General features: G+C 40.8%; 1 protein-coding gene and 1 pseudogene across 1 annotated transcript in view; one reads left to right on the top strand and one right to left on the bottom strand.

Annotated features, from left to right (window-relative positions):
- ABCA5 (ATP binding cassette subfamily A member 5) overlaps positions 1 to 18,621 on the bottom strand; it is a 102,390-nt gene extending 83,769 nt beyond the window's left edge. The window contains exon 1 of the mRNA XM_004374183.3: positions 18,483 to 18,621. The gene's annotated coding sequence lies outside the window, so the exon portion shown is untranslated. The remainder of the gene's footprint in view (positions 1 to 18,482) is intronic.
- LOC101344532 (60S ribosomal protein L17 pseudogene) lies at positions 3,089 to 4,228 on the top strand (annotated as a pseudogene).
- Positions 18,622 to 21,157: the final 2,536 nt, after the last annotated feature.

Here is a 21,157-nt window from a genome sequence, read left to right as displayed (position 1 = left end):
TCCTTCCTTATCCTTTGTGGTGGATTTTACTTGAAAGTCTATTTTGTCAGAGATTAATATTGTCACTCCTTCTCTTTTTCGAGTGTTGTCTGCTTGATATATTTCTTTCCATCTTTTGAGTTTTAGTTTGTTTGTGTCTTTAAGTCTAAGGTGTGCCTCTTGCAGGCAGCAAACAGACAGATCATGTTTTATTATCCAATCTCCCACTCTCTGTCTCTTTATTGGTGTATTTAGTCCATTTATATTCAGCGTGATTATTGGTAGGTATGAGTTTAATGCTGTCATTTTGATGTCTTTTGTGTGTTGTTCACAGTTTCTTTGTTCCACTTAATTTTCTGTACTGAGTCGTTTTTCTTAATGTATTTTCTTTTCATCTTTTTCATTGTTGTTGTGTGTTTGCTGAGTCTTTATATTTTTCTAGTTTTTTATTTTGACTTGTAGGATTGTTAGTTTCCTTTATGGTTACCTTAATATTTACCCCTATTTTTCTAAGTTTATACCAGTCTTTTATTTCTTTATATCGCCTTGACTTCCTCTCCATAGGAAAAATCTATGTCTACATTTTTTAATTCTGTCTTTTTTGTTTTAATGCTGTCATCTTTTACATATTGACCTCTATTTCCCTATTTTCAGTGTTTTAGCTTTGATTTACTTTTGTGACTTCCCTGTCTGGGTTGATATCTGGTTGCTCTGTCCTGTGTTCTAGTCTTGGGTTGTTATCTGATGTTACTGATTTTCTAACTGGAGTACTCCCTTCAGTATTTTTGTAATTTTAGTTTTGCTTTTTGCAAATTCCCTAAACTTCTGTTTATCTGGAAATGCCCTAATTTTGCCATCACACTTGAGAGACAGTTTTGCTGGATATATAATTCTTGACTGACAGTTTTTTTTTTTCCTTCAAGGCTTTATATATGTTATCCCATTGCCTTCTTGCCTGCATAGTTTCTGCTGAGTAGTCCAGGCTTATTCTCATTGACTCTCCTTTGTAGATGATTTTTCGTTTATCCCTTGCCACTCTTAAAATCCTTTATCTTTGGTTTTGGCAAGTTTGATTATAATATGTCTTGGTGACTTTCTTTTGGGATTTACCTTATGTGGGGTTTGATAAGCATCTTGGATAGGTATCCTGTGATCTTTCATGATATCTGGGAAGTTCTCTGCCAACAAATCTTCAACAATTCTCTCTGTATTTTCTGTTATCCCCCCCGCCCCCTTCTGGTACTCCAATCACTCATAGGTGATTCCTCTTGATAGATTCCCACATTATTCTTAGGGTTTCTTCATTTTTTTAAACCCTTTTATCTGATGTTTCCTCAAATAAGTTGGTGTTAAGTGCTTTACCTTCAATGTCACTATTCTGAATTCCATTGCCTCAATTCTGCTCCTACGACTTTCTATTGAGTTGTCTAATTCTGAAAGTTTATTGTTAATCTTCTGGATTTCTGATTCCTGTCTCTCTATTGATTCTTGCAGCCTGTTAAATTTGTCATTATGCTCTTCTCTAATCTTTTTAATTTCTTCTATTGCATGTTCTGCGTTTTGATTAATTTCCTTCCTTAATTTCTTGAAGAGTTCTGTACATTAATCTTTTGTATTCTGTCTCCGGTAATTGCAATAAATTTTCCTCCTCTGGAAAATTTCTAGATTCTTTATTCTTGGAGCTTGCTGGATCCATCATGGATTGCCTCTTTTTGTGATTTTATATTGACTGTTGTCCCTGAGCCATCAGTAAGTTTTTATATTTATTTATTTTATGTTTCTTACTGTGTCTTAGCTTCTTGTTTTATTTTGATATGCCCAAACAGGCTGCTTGTATGAGCTAGTTTGATTATGGGCACCTTTGAAGGTCTAATGTCCTGTCACCAGGTGGTTAGATCTGTTACTAGGTACGTGAGCTCAGGAGTCCGCCCACTCCTGTATGGATTCAGCTCAAGTGCCCAGGTAGACAGCCACCAAGTATGTGGTGTAGGCTCTCACTTATAGTCCTAGACAGGCATGGGTGATTGGTGTAGGCACAGGCATCTGGTTGCAGCAGTGGGACACACTCTGAGCAAGGTGGGGGGGGCTGACGGCCACCCCCAAGTGTCCAGGAGGAAGGCGTGTCCCTCTTCCCTAGAGCGCGCAGGTGGGTGGGTTTTGGAGCCAGACTATGAGCACCTAATGCTGTTGGCTGTAAGGACTGGGGGGCATCTCTTATTCATGGGCCCCTATCACAGGTGGTTAGGTGGCATAGGTGGAGCCACCAGTCCTCAGGCCCCTGATGTGGGTAGGTGCAGACCCTGTTTAATGGGCAGAGCTGTGTCAAATGTCAAGAATCTGCCACTTCACGGCTGAAACAGTTGAAGTTAGACTTCCAGTATATACCCTGTTGTACTGTGGTAATGAGGTCCTACGCTGCTGAAATGGGTGCACACAAGTCTCTACAGGGGGAAAGGCACTCAAAGTCCGGGGATCCCTTATGCCTGTGCCTAGGCAAAGGAGCTGTGCCTACCCTGGGCTCCTGGCTTAGGGGAACCAGCAGTTTATTTTTTCCCGTTTGTTAATTTATGCACTCTCCAAGGCAGGGAGAATGGTTCTGGGCGTGTTACGGATCCTACTTCCGGCCCAGGGGACTCAGCAATTGCTGAAGCCGGTCTGGGACCCAGTGCAGAGCAGGGAGCGAGGAGGTAAATGGGAAAGAGGTTTTTCCCTAAGGGCGGTGTTTTTGATCCGTGTGGTAGGCTGTATGCAAGTACTTATTTTTCACCGATCCAGGCCTGCTTCTCACTGGTTCTGGGTCGACATGTAAACTCTCTGGCACTGGGTCTCTCCCAATGCAGAAAACATGCCTCCCTAGCACCGCTGCTTGCCTGCCTCACCACTCACTCCCAAGCTGATCAGGCCTGAAGGGCTCAGGTTCTCGCCAGGTCAGGTCTGGGAACTCCTCGCTGCTTCTGAACCGTCTCTCCCTCCCCCTTCCACACAACCCTGTTCCTCAACTCTGCCTTTGATGTTCAGGGCTCCCAGACTACCATATATAATCAATTCACATGTTTTTTCGGGTCTTTGTTGTAAGAGGGTCCACCGGAAACGTCTGACTACTCTGCCATCTTGGCCCTGCCTCTCCCCTAATCAGAACTTTTAAAAGTAGAACTAAACCCTGCTTCCCCATTTCCAACCCAACCATCATCATCACCACCACCAACACCACTGACTTGTGTCAGTTAAATTCTTTCCTGGTAGTATGAATTTCTAAGTAAGAGATCCAGAGACTGGGAATCATGGAAACTGAGTTACATTAATGACAACATGGAATAAATTTCATAAACTCTTGCTGCTGAAGTATTCCTAAAGATGTCTGGTTATCTACTGCTGAAAACTTGATTTTTCTTCCTTGGATTGTGTGAAATGCCCTATTATCCTTCCAACATATTTTCACTTCCACTTAAACTATCCAGAATCAGATTCTATTTCTTGCAACCAAAGGAATCTTAAACCATTATAACAATACTATACGTTCTTAAATCTATGGTTATAATACTCATAAGAAAAGTTAAAACAGTGACTTTCAAAGTGGAGGGTGGGAAGAGTAAAGGGGTATACTAAAAAACACTTGTCTGGTTATCTTACAGTAAGTGGCCTGCGATGATCTCTCAAAATGGTTCACTTCTCACTTGACCTGGGAAATCCTACAAAATCATGCAAATCAAGAGGTTCAAATCTTCAAGTCTATTTTAAGGACACCCATGAAACTGCCCAGGTCATCAAGGGTATGCATATCCAAGTATCTGAATGATGTCACTTTACAGAAGCAACGTGTGGAAAAAGTTACAATGGTGGACAGAGTTGGTAGGCATGCCCAGGCCAAACCGTGGGGCTGGACAAAGTCAATGGCCCAAAAAAAGTGCTGAATTTTTGCACATATGCTTAAAAATGCAGACAGTAATGCTGAACTTAAGGGTTGAGATGTAGATTCTCTGGTCATTGAGCATAACCAGGTAAGCAAAGCCCCCAAGATGCACTGCCGTACATACAGAGCTCACGGTCGTGTTAACCAATACATGAACTCCCCTGCCACACTGAGGTGATCCTTACTAAAAAAAAACAAATTGTCCCTAAACCAGAAGAGGAAGTTGCACAGAAAAAAAGGATATCCCAGAAGAAACAAAAACTTATGGCTCAGGAGTAAATTCGGTATAAAATAAAATGCAAATAAAAGTAAAAACAAAACACCTGCCTCTCTCCCCTCTCTAGTAGGTGTAGAATACCAATGATACTAATGGGAGTGTGTATACCACACATAGAACAGTTGCCATCGAGTCGATTTCGACTCATGGTGACCCCATGTATGTCAGAGTAGAACTCCCTAGAGTTTTCAACAGCTGATTTTTCAGAAGTAGGTTGAGAGGCCTTTTTTCTTTAAATTGTGCTTTAGGTGGAAGTTTACTGAGCAAATTAGTTTCTCATTAAACAATCAATATAGATACTATTTCATGACATTGGCTGCCAACCCTATGATGTGTCAACACTCTCCTCTTCTCGACTCTGGGTTTCCCGTTTCCATTTGTTCAGCTTTCCTGTCCCCTCCTGCCTTCTTGTCCTTGCCCCTTTAGTCTCATATACATGGTTGAAACACATGTGTTATTGTTTGTTTTTATAGGTCTGTCTAATCTTTGGCTGAAGGGTGAACCTCAGGAGTGACTTCAGTAGCGAGTTAAAAGGGTATCCAGGGGCCGTACTCTCGGGGTTTCTCCAGTTTCTGTCAGACCAGTAAGTCTGGCCTTTTTTCATGAGTTTGAATTTTGTCCTTTATTTTTCTCCAGCTCTGTCCAGGACCCTCTATTGTGATTGCTGTCACAGCAGTTGGTGGTGGTCGCCAGGCACCATCTAGGTGTGCTGGGCTCAGTCTGGTGGAGGCTGTGGGACTTGTGGTCCATTAGTCCTTTGGACTAATCTTTCCCTTGTGTCTTTAGTTTTCTTCATTCTCCCTTGCTTCTGATGGGGTAGGACCTGTAGACCTATCTTAGACGGCTGCTCACAAGTTTTTAAGAACCCAGATGCTACTCACCAAGGTAGGATGCACAACATTTTCTTTATCAACTGTGTTATGCCAATTGAGCTAGTTGCCCCAAGATCATGGTCCCCAGCCCTCAGCCCAGTAACTTGGTTCCTCAGGGAGTCTGGATGTATCTATGAAGCTTCCATGACTTTACCTTGGTCAAGCTGTGCTGACTTCCCCAGTATTGTGTACTGTCTTACTCTTCACCAACGTCATCACTTATCTACTATCTAGTTAGTGTTCTTCTCTCTCCCCTGCCCGTAACCATCAAAGATTGTTTCTTTCTGTGTGTAAACCTTTTCAGGAGTTTATGTAACAGTGGTCTCATACAGCACTTGTCCTTTTGTGATTGACTTACATCACTCAGCATAATGTCCTCCAGATTCACCCATGTTGTGAGATGTTTCACGGATTCATTACTGTTCTTTATTGTTGTGTATTATTCCATTGTACATATGTACCATAGTTTGTTTATCCATTTATCTATTGATGGGCACTTAGGTTGTTTCCATCTTTTTTGCTATTGTGACTAATGCTGCAATGAATATGGGTGTGCATATGTCTCTCTGTGTGACGGCTCTTATTCTTCTAGGATATATTCCTAAGAGTGGGATTGGTGAATCATGTAGTATTTTTATTTCTAGCTTTTTAAGGAAGCGCCATATCATTTTCCAACATGGATGTACCATTTTGCATGCCCACTAGCAGTGCGTAAGACTTTCAATGTCCGTGCAGCCTCTCCAACATTTGTTATTTTCTGTTTTTTTGATCAGTGCCAGTCATGTAGGGTTGAGATGGTATCTCATTGTAGTTTTGATTTGCATTTCTCTAATGGCTAGTGATCTTGAGCATTTCCTCACATGTCTGTTAGCCACCTGAATGTCTTCTTCGGTGAAGTGTCTGTTCGTATCCTTCGCTCATTTTTTAATTGAATTGTTTGTCTTTTTGTTGTGGAGGTGTTGGATTTTCCTATGGATTTTAGAAATTAGACCTCTGTCAGATATGTCATGGCCAAAATTTTTTTCCCAGTCTGTAGCTTCTCTTTTTACTCTTTTGGTGAAGTCTTTTGATGAGCATTAAGTGTTTAATTTTTAGAAGACCCTAGTTATCTAGCTTATCTTCTGATGTTTGCGTATTGTTAGTTACAGTTTGTATTCTATTTATGCTGTATATTAGGGCCCTTAGTGTCGACCTTTTTTTTTTTTTCTTCCATGATCTTTACAGTTTTTGGTTTTATACTTAGGTCTTTGATCCATTTTGAATAGTTTTTGTGTATGGTGAGGTATGGGTCCTGTTTCATTTTTTTTTTTAACAGACAGACATCCAGTTTTGCCAGCATCATTTGTTAAAAAGACTGTCTTTTCTCTCATTTGGAGCCCTCATGGCACAGTGGTTAAGAGCTCAGGCTGTTAACCAAGAGGTCAGCAGCTCGAATTCACCAGCCACTGCTTGGAAATCCTATGGGACGGTTCTACTCTGTCCTGTAGGGTCGCTATGAGTTGGAATCGACTGGGTGACAACGGGTTTGGTTTGGTTTTTCCCCATTTAATGGACTTTGGGCCTCTGTCAAAGATCAGGTGACCACAGGTGGATGGATTACATCTGGGTTCTCGATTCTGTTCCACTGGTCAATGTGTCTGTCGTTATACCAGTACTAGGGTGTTTTGAACCACAGCTGTATAGTAGGCTCTGAGGTCAGGTAGTGTGAGGCCTCCTACTTTATTTTTCTTCAGTAATGCTTTACTTATCCTGGGCCTCTTTCCTTTCCATATAAAGTTAATGATTAGTTTTTCCATCTTGTTAAATAATGTTGTTGGTATTTGGATCGGGATAGCATTGTATTTGTAGATTGCTTTGGGTGGAATTGACATTTTCACAATGTTAAGTCTACCTATCCATGAGCATGGTACATTTTTCCATTTATGTAGGTCTCTTTTGGTTTCTTGCAGTAGTGTTTAGTAGTTTTCTTTGTATAGGTCTTTTATGCCCCTCGTTAGATTTATTCCTAAGTATTTTATTTTCTTAGGGGCTATTATAAATGGTATTGCTTTCCTGATTTCCTTTTCATAGCTCTTTCATTGGTGTATAGGAATCCAACTAATTTTTATGTTTATCTTATATCCTGTTACTCTGCTGAATCTTTCTATTAGTTCCAGTAGTTTTCTTGTGGAGTCTTTCAGGTTCTCTGTGTATAGTATCGTATCATTCACAAATAGGGATAGTTTTACTCCTTCCTTACCAATATGGATGCCCTTTATTTCTTTTTCTTGGACAGGCCTTTCTTTTGAGACCTCTAGATGGACTAGAACCTCCAATCTTTCAGTTAGCATTTGAACACGTTAACTGTTTGCACCACTCAGGGACTTCTTAATGCAAGTGTGTAAGGCAGATAAAAAGTTGAGAACCACTGTTGAAAAGTTTCAAAATATCTCTAAAATAATATTAATAGGAAAATGTTTCCGTAGAAGACCACAAAGACCAATCAAATAAGTCACTTCAGTATCTATTCAGCCCTTAGTTTTATGCCCTCTTTCTTCCAAAACACAAAGTCCCTTCATAAGCAAAAGGTGCTCTTCTGCTATTTTTCCTTTCACCCCTGTACCCTATTCTCTAGGTCGACTGATTTGGGTTTTTTTCCCTATGGTCATTTTTCCTTAGTCACAATGTCCAGGACTACTTTGTGTCCAGGTCTCTCAGAAAATAGTTTCCACTTGTTGGCTAGATAATCTTATCAACCCGAGTTAGAGTTGCTCTATTCTCACTTGTCATCTACTTTAGTCCCTCTCCTACAAAAAAAAATTTAAAATAAATACAAAGATAAATTGAGCTAACAATTTATTTAATAATTATACAAAGGAGATACCACATCCACACTTTATTTTGATACTTTAAAAATATTTCTATTTTGAATTAAAATAATACCTTGTTGAGAATAGTTTGACCGACCAAGTAAAATTCCAACTTTTGTTCTTCAGCTACTTACAGCTTGGAATAATAGGTGCAGATATTTAAATTGAGATGTGGCAAAATCGACTGGATGGCACACAGTAACAACAAACCCTTAGGAACCTCCCTGTCCATACCTGGCAGTATACCTCCTCCCCCAACACATATACACAATCAAAGAAAGCAGGCTACAATAAACCCAGTCAGCATACTCAAACAAAGGGAATCTCAAATATAAAGTTGCGTATAGAAACTGGAATCAGTATTTATGGAGAAACAGTATAATGAAGAAGAGGCACAAAAATCAACAAATATAAGAACTAAGCATGCCTGTAGAATAGTATAGTGGTTAAGAGTGTGACCTTTGGAGCCAAACTAACTAAACATTCATCACAGCTCTGGCACTTAGAAACTGTGAGGCATTGGGCAAATTATTTACCTTTGCTGTGCCTTAGTTTTCTCATTTGCAAAATGGAGTAATGACAGTACCCACCTCTTTGGGTCATTACAATGATCAGAAGAATACACGTAAATCTGAAAACGGTGCCTGATACACTGCAAATAATTCATATATGTTGTCTGCTCCTGTATTAAAAAAAGTGGTTTACTAATATCCTCAAAAAAATAGTAAAGAATATCATATTTACAAAACAGGAAAAAAGCAATTAAGACAAGAATGATTAGAAAACTTGGAAATGAATTAACAGGCTGAGAGAAGCAAAAACCTCAATAGATGGAGTATGACAGAATAAATGCATTGAAGGCAAATTAGTAAAATAGACTGATGACTGAGTCAAGGCAATCCCCCAGAATGGCAAAAGGACAAAGAGAAGAAAATGATAAAAGGAAAGCATAAAATCTGCTATGAAATTATACAGATGAATCACTATTATGACTGACCTGAACAATTTGATAATTTTTATTCAAAAGCTTTAGTCTGATCATGTGAAAATATTAAATTTCAATAATCCTGAGCTTCTATCTATTCAAGCTTATTAAGCTAAAACATCTTAAAGAAGAAAACTTGATTTTTTTTAATAATATGTCAGTCTGTGTTTCTGACTAATTAAAATAGAATGGCAATCTATTCTTCATGAACTTTTTAACTTTAAGTTAAACAATAACTTCTATAACTAGGTTTTTAGAAACTGACTCAACAATAAATCTATTTATCTACCTCACCACACCCCGACCCAACCCAAAGTATCTAAGCAGGTCCAATCTGAAAAGGCCATGGGGTCACCATGAGTTGGAGCTGACTCCATGTCTACTAATAACAACAACATGATGCAGAAAAAACCAATGTGAAGAAGTACTAGCTTGACTATAAAAGATTCCTTAAAAATTATAAGGTGCTTAAGAAAGTATTTTTCTTCCTCTTCAGGTGCTGAGCCCACATAGTCTCTGAAAAATAATGTTTGTCTTTTGGGGAGAAGACAGAGGGAAAAAGAATAAAAAACAAGTTCCTACAACTTACACTGGTAGAGTATTCTCAAAAGTCCCCTCTCCTCACTACATTCCCCACTGTTTTGCAGGGTTTAGAATGCCAAGACAATATTGACTATCTAACCAGGGCATGGGAGGTGGGAAAACTGCGATGGAGGATGTGGGAAGGAAGCGCTATTCTATATTAAAAAACTCACCCAAGGATAAAGGGATAGTGTCTAAGATGAGACCAACTAACTCCTAGAGGTAGGGGAATCAGGTTTCCTTAAACAAAGATGGAAATCATACACAGGTGACATGAAAGTAGCGCTTCTCATAGAAGCAAATACCTGAGAATAAGGCTGCAAAGTTAGAGATAAGGTATAACCAGAAAGGGGACATCAGTGAAAGGTTTAACTTCTCAGGTGTTTTGCCACGCACGTGGGAAAGCCCATATTTAGCACACGGCTTTAAACTTCCTTTGTATATTATAATCCCCTTTCACTATTCTAAAACTTACAGCCTTATGTGGTGCTGCTGGAAAGAATAAAAAGACAAGGCAATAAAAGAATGTTTGGCCTGCCCCATATTTAATGTGAAGATCAAAGACTACACTTTCAGTATGGATTACACCTCAGCATAAAGAAAACAAAAAAATCCTCACAACTGGACCAATATGCAACATCAGGATAAACAGAAAATATTGAAGTTGTCAAGATTTTATTTTACTTGGGTCCACAATCAACACAAGGAAGCAGCAGTCAAGAAATCAAAGGAAATATTGCATTGGGTGAATATGTTACAAAAGACCTTTTTAAAGCATTAAAAAGCGAAGATGTCACCTTCAGGTCTAAGGTAAGCCTGACCCAAGACACGGTATTTTTAATTGCCTCATACGCATGTGAAAGCTCGACAATAAATAAGGAAGACCAAAGAAGAATTGGTGCATTTGAATGATAGTGTTGGCGAAGAATACTGAATATACTATGGACTGCAAGAAGAAAAAACAAATCTGTCTTGGAAGAAGTACAGCCAGAATGCTCCTTAGAAACGAGGATGGCGAGACTTTGTCTCACGTAATTTAGACATGTTATCAGGAGGGACCAGTGCCTGGAGAAGAACATCATGCTTGAGAAAGTAAAGGGTCAGTGAAAAAGAGGAAGACCCTCCACGAGATGGACTGACACAGTGGCTGCAACAATGGGATCAAACATAGCAAAGTTTGTGAGGATGGTACAGGACTGGGCAGTGTTTTGATCCTGGTGCACAGTGTCGCTATGAGTCGGAACCGACTCGACACCACCTAACAACACATTTAATGTTGGCTGTAAGTGGAAATAGAATCTTACTGAAGGGACCATATTCAGGAGTTCACTCACTATCAGTAGAGTTGGAGATGATGGAGAGGATCATACAACAGTAAAAATTTAGCAACCTTCTGAGTAGACAACTAAGATAAAACCTCCGCTTTTGCAACATATATTAGAAGATGATCATTGAAAGCAAAAGTTAACAACTGAAAGAAAATAAAACTTCGAATGGTATATTTTTAACAAATCATACTTTTTAGAAAACTGACTAAACAATGCTTGAGGTAGTTCTAACTCAAAGTCTTGCTAAGGTAATCACTGCTTTTAAAACTTTTAAACAAAGCCAATCATTAATGCTGAAGAACAATGGCAGACACAGAAGGGTAAAAAATTATTTAAAAACAATTTTTTTTAAAGTTACTTTCCACTGCTCCACAGAATACCTGGGGGATGCATTAAGTTTGTTGTAAGGCTTTAAATAATAATTAAATATCTTAACTTCACTATGTTGTTGCTATTAGCTGCTACTGAGTCGGTTCCTGACTCATGGCTACTCCATATGTTAGAGTAGAACTGCTCCATAGGGTTTTCCTGGATATAATCTTTATGGAAGCAGATCGCCAGGCCTTTAGGTTTAATATAATTTTTAACTTTGTGTTTGCTGTATCATTTTCTGTCTTTAGATAAAATTAAATAATTCATATTAAATCTAATTAATTACAAGAAAATTGAAAGCCTACAAAAGCCCATCTTCCTTTTCTAGTGTATTAATAATTAGCTTAAGATAAAGACTAGGAGTTGATTTAGGAAATAATATTAGAATCATTTATTCCCTCTCCTTGAGCATAGAAAATACAACCCAGCTGGAGCTAGGCTCACAAGGACACATCAACTGGGCCCTGAGGTATAAAGACAATAGCTAAGATAATCTTGGAAAATATCTTCTAGGGAAACTTTCACATAAAGCCAATCAAACAGAACACAAAAGACTTTCTACTCTTCTTCTATTGCATTTAGTGAATAGAAATTTGTTGGACAATTCAAAATGTAGGATTACGGTTTCTAGCCAATCTGAAGGCTAAGCGTTCAATGGTTTTACCCATTTGTAACATTAATATATACTGATGGCTCTGTAACTGTTCTTTGGACTCGGGCAGACATGATTGTGGCAGCATGCTTGCCTGTTTTCCCATTCTCGCCTATTCTGTAATATTCTTTGGACTCGGGCAGATATGGCTGTGGCAGCATGCTTGTCGGCTTCCCACTTTTGTCCTTTTGAATATACGTGAAGTAAAACTTTCTTTTTGCTTTACTAAACTTTGTTATGTTTTTCCCCTACAACAGAGTTCAGTCCAGTCCAGTTGCCATCAAGCTGATTCCAACTCATGGCGATCCCATGTGTGTCAGAGTACAACCATGCTCCATAAGGTTTTCAATGGTTGATTTTCACAAGCAGATGGCCAGGCCTTTCTTTAGAGACACTTAAGGACTTGAAATTGCAACCTTTCAGTTAGCAGCTGAGCATGTTAACCGTATGCACCACCCATGGACTCCAAACCAGCTGCCATCCAGTCACAGCAACCCCATTACATAATCTAAAATTCAATTATTAATTTATTAAATAAATACTGATTACTATATTCCAGTGCTATGAAACATATTTCATATTTATAAAAAATAAAAAATATACATGATCTTTAAAAATAACTGCTAGAAAAAAATTATTTAGACTGTATGAGTTTATTTTAATTAAATAAGAATTAAAAAACCAGAAAATATTTTCTAAACCTAAGGTATTTTTATTATTATATTTACTGCTTTTGTTAAAAAGTGCTTTTCTTAGAAAAGCCCGTCCAAAAAAAATCCATCGTTTATCTAACATTACAATTGTCTTCCTCAAATGTTTTTAGCTAATGAAAGAATTCAATGCACAGTACTGAGGAGACAATAAATATCTGTGTAATAAACAATCCTATTTTAGTATGCAGCAGGCAAATTAACCTTGGAAAAAATTAAAATTTATTTTTACACATATAGACCTAATTTAAAAAAAATCAAATCCATGTTTATTTCTGTAAAGACTGAATTTGACTATACCCTATAAAATAATGAAACTAAGTCATACTGGTATTCACAGCCATCCTGGTAAGAGATGTGGTTAGTCACTTTCTTAGCATCCTTGAAAGATTCCCAGAAAGGCTCTTGGGTGAAAACAGAGGTCACTTCTAGTTCACTTAAGCAGAGTTGATTATTGCTCCTCTCTACCTGTAGGGTTGCTATGAGTCAGAATAGACTTGATGGCAACAGGTTTAGTTTTTTACACCTATACATAACTGCAATTACCGTTACCATACTGTGTTACCGTTATTTGTTCACGTTTTACTCTTGAACTTGGGACTGTGAGATCCTTGACAAAAAAGATTGTCTTATTTATCTTTGCTTCTCTACCACCAATAGTAATATTATAACTACTATCAACTTACTACAAATTCCTTTATTAAAGTTTGCTTACAGTCCTTATAGATCAAGGGTCTGCAAGCTAAGATGGAAGAGGTGGGGGCTCATTCAGCCTGAAGCCTGTTTTGTAAGGCCCATGAGCTAACAATGTTTTTTACATCTTTAAATGGTTAAAAAAAAAATCATAGTTAATATTTCATGACATATGGAAATTATAGGAAATTCAAGTTTTAATATCCATATAATAAGGTTTTATTGGAACACAGTAATGCTCATTAGCTTACATATTGTCTGCGGCTGTTCTTATGCTACAAGGGCAGAGTTATGTAACCGAAACAGATACCATATGGCCTGCAAAGCCTAAAATATTTACTCTCTGGCTCTAATCAGTAAGAGTTTTCTGACTTCTGTCATAGATTAAAAGTGGAAGGAGGAGGGGAAGTTGGACAAGTAACATAGTCATTTAATCAAACATTTACTGAGAGAATTCTGCATCAAGCATTATGAAAAAGTAAGTTAGACAGTGTTACTGACTTTGCAGATAGATATAATTTAATATAATGTGATAACTGCAGTGGCGGGGGGGAGGGTTTGGGAAAGAGTGAAATGGGAGATCTAGGGAGAGAGAAAAGAATGGAAAAGCTAGACTCCTAAGAGGGCTTGACTTGTGTAAAGAACAGGGACATCTGAATATAACGGAGGTACAAGGCAAAGTGAATGGGGCAAAGGGTGCTGGTGTGAGCTCTAGATGAGACTGTAACGACAGGCAGTGAAAGTGTATTGTGATATACGTGTGTGCAAAACTAGGTTAAACGAAAAAAAAAAAAATCAAACCCGTTGCTATCGAGTCGATTCCAACTTGTAGTGACCCTATAGGACAGAGTAGAAAAGCCCCACAGGGTTTCCAAGGCTGTAATCTTTATGGAAGCTGACTGTCACATCTTTCCTCCCACAGAGTGGCTGGTGGGTTCCAACCACCGACCCTTCAGTTAGCAGCCGAGTACTTTAACCACTGTGCTACCAGACTCCTTAAAACTAGGTTAAACCCGAAAGACCAAACCCACTGCCGCTGAGTCGATTCTGACACATTGTGACTGTACAGGACAGAGTAGAACTGCCCCATAGGGTTTCCAAGGCTGTAATTATTACAGAAGCTGACTGTCATATCTTTCTTCTATGGAGTGGCTGGTGAGTTCGAACTGCTGACCTTTTGATTAGCAGCCAAGCGCTTTAACCACTGCACCACCAGGGCTCCTGCATCCATATATACAAAAAACAAAAACAAAAAACATTGCCATCAGGTCAATTCTGACTCATAGTGACCCTATACGACAGGGCAGAACTGCCCCATAGGGTTTCTAAGGAGCTGCTGGTGGATTTGAACTGCCGATCTTATGGTTAGCAGCTGAGTTCTTAATCATTGCGCCAGCAGGGCTCCACATCTACATAGTCCATCAAACCCACTGCCTTCAAGTTGATTCCAACTCATAGCAACCCTACAGGGCAGAGAAGGACTGCCCTGTAGGATTTCCAAGGAGCGGCTGGTGGAATTGAACTGCTGACCTTTTTGTTAGCAGCTGAGCTCTTAACCACTACGTCACCAGGGCTCCATATATAGCACCCTATATTTGCTGGTGGCTAGTGGTTAAGAGCTATGGCTGCTAACCAAAAGGTCAGCAGTTCAAGTCTATCAGGTGCTTCTTGGAAATGCTATGGGGCCGTTGTACTCTGTCCTTTAGAGTCACTATGAATCAGAATTGACTCGACGCCAACGATTATATTTCCTCTACTGCACTTTTCACGTTGAAGAGTAATTGTTTAATTACCTGGCACTCATTTATTTCTCTAGTCCATTCACTCTCCCAATCTTCAAAGCTTCTACTTGCTTGGTCACTCTCATTGAGAAAACTGAAGCAATAAGAAGAAAATTTTCAAAATCTCCCACTATCCCTTCTATCCACCTACCTACCTCTGTCATTAAGGTAATGTTATACATTTTACAAAGACCACACAGTAATTTTCAACAACTTATCATTTCAGCCTAAATTAAAGACGGTTTTCATCAGCATTTACATTAGAACTCTGAACCACAAAAGCTTAAACAGAATCTGGTATTAACTACAATTTTAATTTAAGAATTTTTTTTTTTTTTTGAAGGAGAGGTTAACAACGTACCTTGCAGATGACTTAAAAGAGATTCCTGCCGAGCTATGTCATTGGTTTCCCAACTAATAAAACAGAAGCACTATATGAAGGCTTTAATTTAACAAAACAAAACAAAACCCACTGCCATAAAGTCAATTCTCACAGGAACCCTATAGGACAGAGCAGAACTGCTCCACAGGTTACTGAGGCTATAAATCTTTACGAGAGCAGACTGCCATATCTCTCTCTCACGGAGCGGCCAGTGGGTTCAAACTGCCAACTTTTCGGTTAGCCACCAAGCTCTTTAACCACTGTGCCTCTAGGGCCCCTAAATTTAACAGGAATAAATTATAAATGCTCTTCTTCTCTAGTGTTTTAAAATTTACTGAAGGAGTTGTAAATATAAAACAAATACTGGTTCCACAACTGTACATGTAAATTTTTTTTTAATTGTCAATCTGATTTAACCTAAATTTCACTGACTGTATTTCTTTCCCCTATAGCAAGTTATCCAATAACTTTCCCTATATACAACAGGTTCCTAAAAGCTTGTACTTAAAACTATTTTTAATCCAATTAATTCACATGCTAGCAAATATTACTATTTAGTAGAATACTACAAAATCCTTTTATACAACAATTAAACTCAAAGGCAAAGACTACAAATTGTATTCATCTTGATACTCTCAACATAGACGACAGTGGTGGTTCAGTGGCCTGCCCTTGCATGCAAGAGACAGGGTTCAATTCCCAGCCAATCCACTTCACACACAGCCATCACTCTTCTGTCAGTGGAGGCTTACATGTTGCTATGATGCTGAATAGGTTTCAGCAGAGCTTCCAGACTAGAGAGAAAGGCCTGGCAATCTGCTTCTGAAAATCAGCCAATGAAAACCCTATCGATCACAATGTTCTGATCTACAGACAATTGTGGGGATGGTGCATGATGGGCAGTGCTTAGTTCCATTTTGCTTGGGGGTCACCATGAGTCAGGGGCCAATTCCATGCCAGCTAACAACTCTCAGAATATGGTATCCACTTTGGCATACAAAGACATTCAATGCACATGTGATGTATTAATAAATTGGCTTTCATCCTAAATGTAAGATTCCCCCATACCTTGCTAAAAGGGAAGTCGCACCCTACCGTACCAGTGCCAGGAGTGGCTGCGAGGGGCACAGGTTGGATTCCAAAAAAAGAGGTGGAAAAAGCCAGGCTGATCAGATCTAACGTTTACTAGGGAACTTACAGCCAGAGTTTGGTGCCAAGATTTCTGCCACGCACAGTGACTCACCAAGTCACCTGGGTAGAAGTCAAGGTACAATAGTGAGGGGTTTGGGTTTATATACCATCTAACATATAGGGAAGGAGCCCTGGTGGCACAGTAAAGCACTTGGCTGCTAACCAAAAGCTCCGCAGTTCCAACCCACCAGCCACTCCATGGAAGAAAGATGTGGCAGTCTGCTTCGTAAAGATTTACAGCCTTGGAAACCCTATGGGGTAGTTCTACTTGGAATCGACTTGACGGCAATGGGTTTGATTTTGGTTTTAACGTACAGGGAGAACAATGTGCCTACATACAAGTATATGAGCAGGAGAACCAAGGAAAAACATGTCTAATCTACGACTGATGGGGCTGTTTTTGTACTACTTAATGGATTTCAATTGATGTTATCACGAAGTCAGGAGCTTGGTGTGCTTCTCTCTTGGCCGAGGTTACTAGCTCAGTAAGGGTACTCTGGTTCTGTACCAGTGTCCTTTGCTGGCAGGACTCATCTTGTAATCTTCAGGACTCTCTCAGGAAAATACACTTAAATAGCATATATCCAAAGATTAATGCCTTATTAGTGTGATTTTAAGAGTCCCTGGGTGGCACAAATAGTTGAGTGCCCAACTACTAGCCGAAAGGTTGGCAGCTTGAACCCACCTAGAGGCAACTCAGAAGACAGACCTGGTGATCTGCTGCCAAAAGGTCACAGCCATGAAAACCCTATGGAGTACTGTTACTCCGCACACATGGGTTGCCACAAGTTAGAAATGACTCAATGGCAACTAACAACAGTATGATTTTAACCCAAATACCCCCAAAGCCCTAACTTCTCTAATGTTCTTTTATATGGAGTCTTTCCTACAAATACATACTATTGCTTTATTGGCATCCACAAAACATAGTGAATAAAGCACCAGACTTTGGAGTTCAGCATCACTGGGCTATACTCTCAGCGCCACTTTTTTTGCTAGTTGTTTAATTACTTACTTAACCTCTTTGAGACCTATTTTCCACATCTGCCCAACTAGACTAACACCTCCAGTCTCATACGGTTACCGTCAGGATTACATGAATTAATACCAAACCTGCCGCACAGTTGGGTGTCCAACAAATACTTCTTTTCTGCCCTTATGTTCCTTCAGAACGTTCTCCAGAGAAAGTAAACGGTATTATTCCACTCCCCCACAATACGCACGTATTTATTTTAAATTGTACACCGAAGCCTAAAGAAACAGGAAAACTCTCCTGCTGCTGCTGTTCCCTCAAATTGAGATTACCGTTTCCAGGCTACCTAGCTTTCATATATGCTGAAATATTTTTATGCCTAGAGCTTTTCTTTATGTTTTAGACATCAAGGTATTTCCCCCAAAAATCGTGTCATGAGACTCGCACATTTTTCTCTCACCCAAACTCCTTTTGACACACACGATAATGATCAGCGCGAAATCCCCAAACGAATGAGTGCTAATGATCCAGTTGTTCTGAGGGAAATTTACTTCAACCAAAAAAAAAAAAATCTCTCTAACGGTGTGCTGATAATGGAAACGAGCCAACGGCAGGCTCGCGTCGTCCCCCGGCCAGATCTTGTCCCCGCCGGCCCCCCAGTGCCCCCGCCCTAAAGCAATCCACAAACCAACATCCTAAGAAGATCAGGAGCATCCCGACAGGGCACTAGGATAGACCGCGCTTTCTCTGACGTCCGGAGGGGTTTCTGGTTTCCCTTACCCCACACCTGCTCCTAAGACCCCCAAGCCCTCATCGCCCTCCCGCACCCCTTCCTAGCTATCCCCCTCAAGGACGCCTCTGGCCGCCCCTCCTCGGCCTCTCACTCCTCTAGGTAAGGCTCCCTCAAGCGAGCTTCAAATGTCGCAGCCCTTGGCGCCCTGCTCACCTCAAGGCCGCGGCAACGGCCCCGTCAGGCTAGGATGCAATCGGTCTGTGGAGACCGCTGTCTGTGGAGACAGGTCTGACAAGAAATCGGCAGTGTTTAAGGGCGAGGCCGCGCGCGCGCGCCCTCCCGTCACTTGATGCTGTTGCTCCGGCGCAGGCAGGGCAGCACGCCTAGGAACCGTGCGTGCGGCGCCGGAAGCAGCGCTCCGGGTCCTGACAAGCACGGAGGGGTGGGGCTCCGAGGGCGTAGGACTCCGAGCCGGAGGCGGTGGGGGTGCATTGGGGTGGGGGGCGGGGGAGTTCAGCGGACGCGCGCGCTCCCGTCGCTCAACTTCGCGCGTCCACACGCAGGGAAGGCGGGCAGAGTGCCCGTGAAAGAAGCGCACCTGGGGGCGGGGCACCGAGGGGGTGGAGCCCCAGGGACGTGCGCGCTCCTGCCGCTCGACCACGCGCGCGTCCAAGCGCAGGCATGCGGGGCAGCTGGCCCAAGAAGGAAGTACACCTGGGGCGGGGGCTCCGAGGGGCGGGGCCCACGAGGGCGCGCCGCGGCCCGAGTACCCGGGCGCCTACAAAGCCGGGGAGCGCTGGGAGTCGGATCTCATGGCTCTGCCCTAGGGCCGTCTTTGCGGACTCCGCGGAGACCTCATTACGCTCTCCCTTGGGACACGGGCAAAAACAACTGGTTTGCAGTCGGGGGCTCGGCTTTGAGTCCTCGCCCTGCCGCCTCCTAGCGTGTAACTGGGCCGCGACCCTCTCCTTATGTTCCTCCCCTGTCCAGTCTCGACGTTTCAAGAATGTTTTCTTAACTGTTTCCCAGCGTTTGAAGGGTCCTTTCCGAGGACTACGTTTTCGAGTGCCTTCGCAACCCCTTCTCCCTCCCGCTGCAGCGTCTGAGGTGCAGTGCCCTCATTTCATAACAGCTGCCCCCCGCCCCCGCCCCAGGTTTTTCGTTTCCTCATCAGACACCGACGTAGGCCATCTGGAAACCGAGATACTTTTCGTTTCTGGAGTGTCCGCATGAAAGTCTGGGAATGTGGCAGATCCTGAATTTTTCAAATGGCATGAGATATACGGCATCTGTGGGAGATTGTATACTGCACTCTTTCGCTAAAAAGGCAATCTGGTGTTTTGAGTTTTATTATCCAAAATGACCTAAATGGTGGTAAAAAAAAAAAAAATTATTATGGCAAAGCTTTACACACTCGCATTACACATTTTCTGTTCAGCCACATCTCTTCGCATAGTTCTTTTGAGAATTTAAAGACTTTTTAAAAATTTTGACAGTCCTATGTATATCTGTATTTTTTTTACTTTGTTCTTTCTGCTTCTCAAATTTAACCCAAATCTTCCCAACATTTATTCTGCTTCCTAAATTCTATCAAAATTAAAAAATCAAAGAATCAACTTTCATTTATCCTATCGAATATGGATTAACTAGGAAATGCAAAAAGGTCTAGCACAATTCATGATGATTGAAAGATCTGGCAGTAGCAGTGGAGGGAGAGGGAAATAGAATGTTGATAATACCGGAAAACTAAAAAAGGCAGTAGTAACTCTTCATGATATATTTTGTCTCTTTTTGCAATATCAAACATCTCAGTAAATAATTCAGAAGAATGCCTTCTTAATGTTCTAGGATTTGTGGGCAAGTAAATAAATGTAAAAGAGCCCTGGTGGCGCAGAGGTTCAGAGCTCGGCTGCTAACCCAAAAGTTGGCAGTTTGAGCCCACCAGCAGCTCCGTGGGAGAAATGTAGCACCCTGCTTCTGTAAAGATTACACCCGTGGAAACCCTATGGAGCACTTCTACCCTGTCTTATAGGCAGTGGCATCGCTGGGGGGGTAGAGGCGGGGTGTGGATCACACCGGGTGACACTGTCAGAAGGGGTGACACCAAAATGACTGTAAAATTTTTGTGGAGTGTTTCAGCAGAAATTTATTATTTTTATTAAAATATCCCTGTAGTTAGTTACAACAACAACAAATTTTTCTTAAGCCCAGCTTACATGTATCAGTATACCTCCAAGCAGAATAAATGTTGCGAAGATCTGGGTTAAATTTGAGCAGCAGAAAGAACAAAGGTAAGTAAAAAAAAAAAAAAAAAAGATATACACAGGACCGACAGAATTTTTAAAAAGCCTTTAAATAGTTAAAATTGATAATAAACATTACTAAGGATTCTGTGTGGTCTGGTACTGGAGGAGGTCCATGGCGTGGGATGGCGTGGGGGGGGGTGACACCAGGAGTTACTGCACTGGGTGACACCAACCCTAGTGATGCCATTGCCTATAGGGTTGCTATGAGTTGGAACTGACTCGATGGCAACAAGTACCGGTTAAATAGATGTAGGTTAGAGATAAACTCGGTAAAAAAATGTTACTAAAGTATGTGTTCACCCTAACTCTCCAGTCACACTTCTCACTGGTAGTCTTAAAGAAGGCTTTCTTTTAACCTCAGGAGTCTACTCATCATTTCTGCCTCTACCTCAGACACTTGTTTCCTCGGTTTCCTGTCCTTGTTATGTTCTCATCCATTCATTCTGTCTGCTTGTGCTTGTACCCTTACTTAAAGATGCTATGACCAAAATCTGTGTCTTCTCTAAAAGCCTAATCATCCTAGACAAAATGATCTCACTCTCCTCTGAACCGGGCACATGCCACCATCTGTACATACCACTT

This window comes from Trichechus manatus, unplaced genomic scaffold (genome assembly GCF_000243295.1).
Source record: "Trichechus manatus latirostris isolate Lorelei unplaced genomic scaffold, TriManLat1.0 scaffold00028, whole genome shotgun sequence".
Lineage (NCBI taxonomy): Eukaryota > Metazoa > Chordata > Mammalia > Sirenia > Trichechidae > Trichechus > Trichechus manatus.
The sequence above is the reverse complement of the archived record's forward strand: the minus strand, read 5'-3'. Positions and strand labels throughout refer to the sequence as shown.